The sequence below is a fragment of the Nicotiana tabacum genome, chromosome 5 (genome assembly GCF_000715075.1).
Source record: "Nicotiana tabacum cultivar K326 chromosome 5, ASM71507v2, whole genome shotgun sequence".
NCBI lineage: Eukaryota > Viridiplantae > Streptophyta > Magnoliopsida > Solanales > Solanaceae > Nicotiana > Nicotiana tabacum.
In genome coordinates this window covers 120,950,032-120,958,678 of record NC_134084.1, presented here as the reverse complement: position 1 = coordinate 120,958,678, position 8,647 = coordinate 120,950,032, and the positions used below count along the sequence as shown (strand labels likewise).

Here is an 8,647-nt window from a genome sequence, read left to right as displayed (position 1 = left end):
GCCCGGGCCAAACGGGCTCGGGCTTAGGCGGGCCGGGCTTTGGCGGTCCCGGGCTTCACGGTCCCAATGTGTGGAACCGGCCCACGGTGATCCTAAGCCCACATGGTCCCGGGCTAAATGGGCTGGGCCCGCGGGCCTAAACGGGCCTAACGTTTTTTTTTCGTTTCGGGCTATTTTTTTTTATCTAAGGCACTTTCTTGTAAACTATATATGTATATACTACTATAAATTGCTTATATATAGCTATATAATATATATAGTATGCATAGTATGTATATATAACGGTGTATTATGTGTATATATAATTATATATTGCCTTATGTAATATATATTGCCTTATATAATTAAATGTCTATTAAAAATAGCAGACTTATCATCAAATCTCTTGATGACTTAGCAAACCTTCTTGATAAGAAACTTTTTGGTTTAAATATTAGACCAATTGATTTATAAAAAAACTTTGCTGATAAAATTGAGACTGTTTCTGATTATAAAACTGAAACATGGTCAGAGCTTAATAAGCTCAAGGGTAAATCTACCGTTAAAATGTTCTAGAATCGTAAGGATTGATAAAATTGAGACTGTTTCTGATTATAAAACTGAAACGTGGTCAGAGCTTGTGCTTGAGGAGGGTATATAGCTTTAACAATATTATATATAGTTTATATATATATATATATATATATATATATATATATAATTAAATGTAAACTTTAATTTGAACTATATCTATAGCTTATATATATCTATATCTATATCTATATCTATATCTTATATAAGCTTATAGCTTATATATATCTATAAGCTATAGATATAGTTCAAATTAAAGTTTACATTTAATACTTCAAATTAAAGTTCAATACCTTCAACATAATACTTCAAATTAATCTAACAAACTAGAACATTAAGCATAATACGTCTAATAATTTTAAATAACACAAATGTCTCAAATCAACTTAAAATCTTAAATACGAGTGTCTGGAGAACGCGCAAGACAACTCTTTATATGCCTCCTTAAAGAGCCCGTGCCCTCCTTTCGACGACGAGTGTAGACTCGACCACAGTTCTTGCACTTTATTATGTAAACTTCTTCATTTTTTTCTACCACATTAAAGTGTTCCAAAACAAATGGGTGCAATGTAGAATCACCGGGCATGATTTAACTTGAATTAAGAATTTGAGTTTGAGAAATAAGAGATGAGTGAAGACTTGAATACTTTAATTTGAGTTTGAGAAATGAGAGAGATTGATGAATTTGTGAGTAAAAATGAAAGAATGAGGGGATATTTATAGTTGAGAATTGGGAAAAAGTGTAATTATAAAAAGTTTGGGGGCCAAATGACTATTTTTTAAAGTGCCCAACGGATAAATTTTGAAGGCCAACGGCTAGATTTTAAAAATCTGACCGTTGATCTTTTTTTAATTTTTTTTAAAATTAGCCGTTGGAGCCCGTTGGGCCCGGTTGAACCGGCCCAGGCCCGCCTGCCGGTCCCGGGCTTAACGGTCCCGGGTTCACGGGCTATTTGTGTTGAACCGGCCCACCACGAGCTTTTGCACCACTAGAGCCCATGCCCGCTTGAATCGGGCCGTTTGGCCCGTTATGACAGCGGTCCTGGGCCGGTCCCGGGCCAGGCCCGGACCACAATACAGCCTTATAGGTGTCATCCGAAATCCTTACTAAAAAAGGTCATAATAAAAGAGGTACTCCCTTGGATTTATTGGAACAGGATGGCGACAAATACATTGATCCAATTTGTCGGATAAGAAAGAATCTCACATGATATTGGTCCTATGTCTCTGATCAACTCTTTACAGAATTGTCCTTAGTATGATTGTTTCAATTATCTAATCAATCAAAGACTAAAAATGATACTATTGTAATACATCAGTTTGCATGATTGGTTTGTGAAGTTACACATCAATAACTAAACTCATACTCGGAAAATTTTATTTTGTGTCTCGTACAATTGACACTAGTTATATGAGACAACTTTTTTGTCTTACAGTTTTATGGACCCAGATTTCTGTGGACCCAGAAGTATAAGATTGAGGTCCACAAATTTATGAGATAAAAAGAAGCCTCATACAACTAGTGTACGTTGTATGAGACACAAAATAAAACTTCTCCTCGTACTCGAGCAGTTCATGTCCTTTTTCCCACACTTTATCAAGTATTTGGTCACAGACAAATGGAGCATTATCCCTTTTACTGTTGTTTCGACAGAAATTGTAATATTGTTAAGCTCAGTTAGTCACCATCGTTTTGTCCAGGGTACATTTGGAATTATAGGATAAGATTGTACAAGATACGACATTAGCCCGTTTAGTCATAAAATACTCTTTCAGAGTATGCAAATACTGAAATTAATAGTTGCAAATACTACTAATTTGTAAATACTAAACTTCGTTATATCAATTAAACATGAATACTGAAATTAGTAGCTGCAAATACTAGTTTGGTCGTCAGCTGGATTTGCCTTCTTAAAATCTGTTGCTCCCAGATAACTTTTATTAACTCTTTAATTTTAAGTACTTTTATCTTCAATTTCAATTCAAATAATGTCCAAAATTTACTGAAGTGAAACATTTGGGAAGAAGTAGAAGTGCATTAAAATTATAAGCATAATGAACCTTCCTTCCCTGTTAGAGATTTTCCACAAGGAGAGAACTGAGAGGACATGAATGGCACCAATATCTAACTCATTATTTAGAACTGATATGTATAATCCCCCTGCCAAATTCCCACATCTTTATCTTCCCAGCCAAATGACATTGACACTTGTACTTGCCAATACTCATTTAGGGCTCCAACATAGCGATCGGAAATAGGGGTAGAGCTAGAGTACTAGGTACGGATTTAAGCAAGCCCAGAAGCTTTTGCTTGGATCCTGGATTTGTATTAAAAAATTTATTAGTGTAAATTTAATTGCTAACCAAGAACTACAATGAATTATGAGTTCAATGATAATTTCAGAACCCATAAACTATAAATTCTGACATCGCCTCTCATCGGAAAATGAATAACTCAATTATGAGGCCATGCACGTCTTGCTTTTAATTCCTTGTAATTTCTCTATTTAATTAATGGCTATTTTAAGTAACACATTGGTTTGTTATTTCTAGTTAACTCAATACCTAATAGCGGGTCCTTTTTTTTTTTTTTTGTGTGTGTGTGTGGTTTATATTTGTAATGGAAGATGTACGTAAGGGGTGCTTTATAAATTAAGTTGGCTGATTGCAATCTCTTTGAAGCTAACCATTTCAGTCTTTTAGTACTTGTAATTATTAAATTACAACTTTCCGTTGTAAAACTAAAGTTCCTATCCCTTCAAAACAAAGAAATGCTCCTTATTTAAACAAGTTGAGTCTCTTACTAGATTCAGTATCTCTCTCTCACTCTCATGTTCCATGGGTAGATTCAGAAAAAGCTCATATAGTATCTTACAAAATACTAACAGAACAAAAGCTAGTTGAAAAAGAAACTCCAACCCAATGTATGTCCTTGAATTTTCTCTCTCTCTCTCTCTCTCTCTCTCTCTCTCTCTCTCTCTCTTGATAATCCTCTTTTTCACTTATTTTACATGGCGGAAACTTATACATAGATGGTGGAAAAGCTCAGTGCCAACAAATTGGCCTCTCTTTGGAATGTTACCTGCCCTTATTCGAAATGCTCATCGTGTCCATGAATTTGTAACTGCTTTTCTTGGAGAAACTGGGGGCACTTTCGAGTTTCGTGGTCTCGTGTTTACCAATCTAAACATATTAGTTACTAGTGATCTTGCAAATATCAACCATATCCTTAGTAAAAATTTCTCTAACTATCCAAAAGGTTTTGTGTTCCGTAAAATTTTCTATATATTAGGAAATGGGATTTTCAATGTTGTTTCTGAACTATGGGAGATTCATAGGAAGACCACCATGTCCCTAATGCATCATGCCAAGTTCAAAACTTTGTTAGAAAGGAAGACGTGGGACACTATTGAAAAAGGGCTTCAACCAATTCTTGATGCTTTTGCAAAACAAGGCACCAGTACATTTGATTTGCAAGATATTTTTCAGAGATTCACTTTTGATTCTATTACCAAGTTGTTACTTGATCATGATCCGACAAGTTTGTCCATTGGTTTATCTCATGTGCCATGCGAAAAGGCTTTCAACAACATTGTGGATGCAGTTTTGTACAGATATATCTTACCAGAAAGTTGTTGGAAATTGTAAAATTGGCCTCACATTGGTAAAGAAAAGAAGCTTGTTCAAGCATGGAAAGCTATTGATCAATTTCTATATCCTTGCATTTCAAGTGAGCAAGAGGAGTTGATGAACAAAGATTAGGGAAGAGATTCAACAACAATTGCATCTAAAAGAAGATGAAAACCTCAAGTTTTTCAACATAGAAGAAACACGAAAACTGATATATCTACATGGTGCTTTGTGTGAAACTCTTAGGCTATTTCCATCACCTTCTTTGGAGCATAAAGTTCCACTTGAATTTGACATACTTCCAAGCGGTCATTGTGTCTAACCCAAACACGAGAATTGTGCTATCGTTCTATACAATGGGGAGAATGGAGACTATATGGGGAAAAGATTGTTTAGAATTCAAGCCAGAAAGATGGATTTCAGAGCAAGGAAGAATCAATCATGTGTCATCTTTCAAATTTCCTGCATTTAATGCGGGTCCAAGGACTTGTTTAGGGAAGGAAATGGCATTCACTCAAATGAAAATGGTGGCAGCCACTATCATATCCAAATGGTGGAACCACAAACAATTTCTCCAAGTGCTTCTATAATCGTTCAAATAAAACATGGTCTGAAAGTTAGGCTCGTCAAAAGGGTTTCTCTTGGTCCAAATGGAGAGACATGCTAGATTTGTCCAATACAAGTGATCTCATCTTTTCATCTGTTCGAGCAAAGACAAAGATCTTATGTGATTGATTTGATAGAATAACTTAAAAAATAAAGAAGTATCTTAAAAATCAAAGAAGTATCGTTAATCTATTTATGCTAGCTCCATTCGAAGTACCATCCGTGAAGTACTATTTGTGAAAATAAGATACCGTTTCATTACATAATCTCGTTCAATCTCCTCATATGTGGTGATATTTCATGTAGTTTAAGATGTTAGCTTTGATTTATTGATTATAGTGATAATAGACGAAAATATAAAGATGATGGTTGAATAATTAGTTTGATTGAGAAAATATCATTTCAAAGTAAAAGATTTTAAAGAGCTAATGAACTCGAATTAAGTTGTGAAAATTATTTTTCAAATAGAATAATATTAAGTAATTTAAAAGTTTCAAAATAAAGAGTGTAATACAACCAATTCTATATTTCTATCATCTTCCATTGCTTCTTATATATGCATGGTTGATGTAACAATTCTTTTCTCCCACCTTCAATTCTTTTCCCTGACAAAGACATCTCTACATTTTTCTAATCCCGTGGAGCACAAGTGTACAACTTTTGTGTCACACGGAGCATCACTTTTATTATTTTCTCGAGAGAATTTGAAGAATGTGGATATTTTATTTTATTTATAACTTTCACCCGGTAAGCATTCTAGGATATGTTGTATATAAATCTGCAGCACAGGAGGGTGCTTAGTGTTAGGTGTTGTCCTGATTTTCTTATCATATTTGATTTTTCTATCCCTTGAAGGAAATGACAACATATTTACCATAATTGAATTTTCCTTCTAGTAGAAGGAAATTATAAATCTCCCATGTTTGGGTAATCTCTTTTCTTGAAGGAAAAGGGTTAGACTTCTATAAATTGAGGATCCTTCCTTCTCATTCAGTATCAGCCACAATGTAGCCATTTGGGATTTGAGAGTCTTGTTTAGGGAAAAAACTTTATGGGACAAGTGTTAGCGTGTCACTTGTGTTTGCCTCTTTGTGAAGTTGTTCTCTCGATATTTTGTACTCTCTTTTATATAGTGGATTACTCATCTCCATCTATTGACGTAAGTCGATATATTTTTCTTCTGTTGTATGATTTATCGTCGTTCAAGGATTGACACCTGATTCTTTCGATCCTAACACTTAAGCCTAACCTCAAATTACCACACTGATTATCAAAACAATAAATATAAAAACTTATAGAGAGGGAGATCATATGGACAGAAATCTTACAAATTGCAACTCCTTCTCTCCATACATTAATTCAACTAACAAAAAAAAAAAGTAGTTTGATTTTGTCATACCAAATCCTAATGTTAGGAAGTTGGCATCTATCTAACTGCCTAGCACCGTTAGACAATTGACGGAAGGGTTGGTTGGTAGATAATGCTATGTTTTAAAATGAGGCCTAATATTGGATAAGACAACGATCGGATGCATATGGTTTTGATAAAATGCAAAGAAAATGAACATGGGCCTTAACTCAACTCCAAAATCTAATTCAAGATGTGAAGATTGCCTAATACCTCATTAAGAGACTACACATCTCATTCCTTCAACCAACGTTGAAATCTCCAACAAACCCAACTAGTAGGTCAGTAGTACGTTACATGAGGGTTAGCATAGAGCACTAGTATCCTTTTGAGTAAGAATTAACAGTAGTATTAGTCTTGCTCAGACACTTAAATTACTTTGCGTCTTCTCCATTTTACTTTAGTACTATCCTTTTTTTCGTCATTTTACTTTAATATCTGCTCACCTTTAGTTCATGTACTAAAATTATGCGTAAATTATCAATACACCATCTTAGTTCTTTTTTGTTTCCCTTTAGTTTATGAAATTTAGCTTCGCAAAATGACATATTCTAAAGCGCATAGACAAGAAGAAAATAATATACCATAGTTATACCTTTCCCTAAGTAAGAAAATTATTCACAAATCGTTTCCTGAACATAGTTTCAGGACTAACGTGTGAGCAATTCCAAATCCTATTGAACTCAAGAACTGACATCTCCAAAGTGCACTCTGAGAAGGAAATAAATGAGCTGTTAACATTCAGAAGAGCAGAGCCATAAACTAGGACTCTTGCATCTACTACAACCCACAATTGTATACTTTCTCAGCAGGAAACAAATGTTTTGTGAGAGAGCATCGCCGCCGCTAGTTTACGAAATTAAACAGAACGACATAAACTCTGAATAGTTTACGAACCTCAAGAAATCTTGTGAGAGAGCATCGCCGGCGCTAAAAAATTACAGTAGAGCATAAAAAATAATATGCCCATGGCTATCAGCTGAATTTGGGGAAACATGAAATTAAACAGAACGACATAAACTCTGAATAGTTTACGAACCTCAAGAAATCTTGTGAGAGAGCATCGCCGCCGCTAAAAAATTACAGTAGAGCATAAAAAATAATATGCCCATGGCTATCAGTTGAATTTGTGGAAACATGAAATTAAACAGAACGACATAAACTCTGAATAGTTTACGAACCTCAATAAATCTTGTGAGAGAGCATCGCCGCCGCTAAAAAATTACAGTAGAGCATAAAAAATAATATGCCCATGGCTATCAGCTGAATTTGGGGAAACATGAAATTAAACAGAACGACATAAACTCCGAATAGTTTACGAACCTCAAGAAATCTTGTGAGAGAGCATCGCCGCCGCCGAGCGGCAAAACATTTTTGGTATCAGAGTATCACCGCTGGCGAAGGAGCAAAAAAAATTTGGACCATTTCTCGATTTGTGCGTGCCATCCTTGCGCAGACGAATCCCATTGTTGAGCTTCCGCTATATCAAGTCTGAAGATATTCATTATGTGGTCGGTGCGGACTGACCACCCTTCCGAAAAAATATACTATACGTACTTGTTATTGATTAAAAACAACACCCTTGTATAGCCCACCGACAAAGCGTGTTCAAAATTTGAACACCCTTATTGAATTTTCTGGCTTCGCCACTGGGTGTGGGACTGTCTAGTTTCGGGGGCTCGTTGCAATAGAACCGAAAAAGGGTCATGTGTTTACGTAAAAAAAAATAGCACGGTATAGCCAGTTTTCGGACTGGTCATTCAAAAATAGCCAACGTTTACGAAGTCAATGAAAAATAGCCACTATTTTAATTTGCTGCAATAGAGACCGGTCCAGCATAATATACTGGAGTTCGGTGCACCTGTGTATGAACTCCAACAAATTATGCTGGACCGGTATACTTTACTGACTCCAGTATAATATACTGGAAACTGAAGCACCGGTGCTTCAAACTCCAGTATATTATACTGGACAATTATACTTGCTGAAACTCCAGTATATTATGCTGAAGTTCTAGTGTACTTATGCTGGAACTCCAACATATTATGCTGGAGTTCTAGCATACTTATCCTGGAACTCCAGTATAATATACTGGCGTATTTTTCGAATTTTGAACAGTTTTTTCGCTCAGATTTATCTTTACTTGAAAAGTGACTAAATTTCGATTACTTTTAAAATTGGGCTATTTTTAAACGACCAGTCGTAAATCTGGCTATTTTTGAATTTCTCCCTGTGTTTACTCTTTGAATTGAGTCCTTTTCTAAAAACCCATAACGAAATGGGCTTCTTGTGGGCTATACTATAATTGAAGAATCTTTTCTCATGGCAAGTGCTACATGAAATATATTCTTTTTTTTTTTGTGTGGAAAAAATGACTTTTTTGTGTCATGAAAAATAGATTCATTGGTACTAATTCTATTTATTATAAAAGTT

The 8,647-nt window shown here is 35.1% G+C and overlaps 1 pseudogene; it reads left to right on the top strand.

Moving 5' to 3' along the window:
* Positions 1-3,160: 3,160 nt before the first annotated feature.
* Positions 3,161-4,926, top strand: LOC107766410 (alkane hydroxylase MAH1-like; annotated as a pseudogene).
* Positions 4,927-8,647: the final 3,721 nt, after the last annotated feature.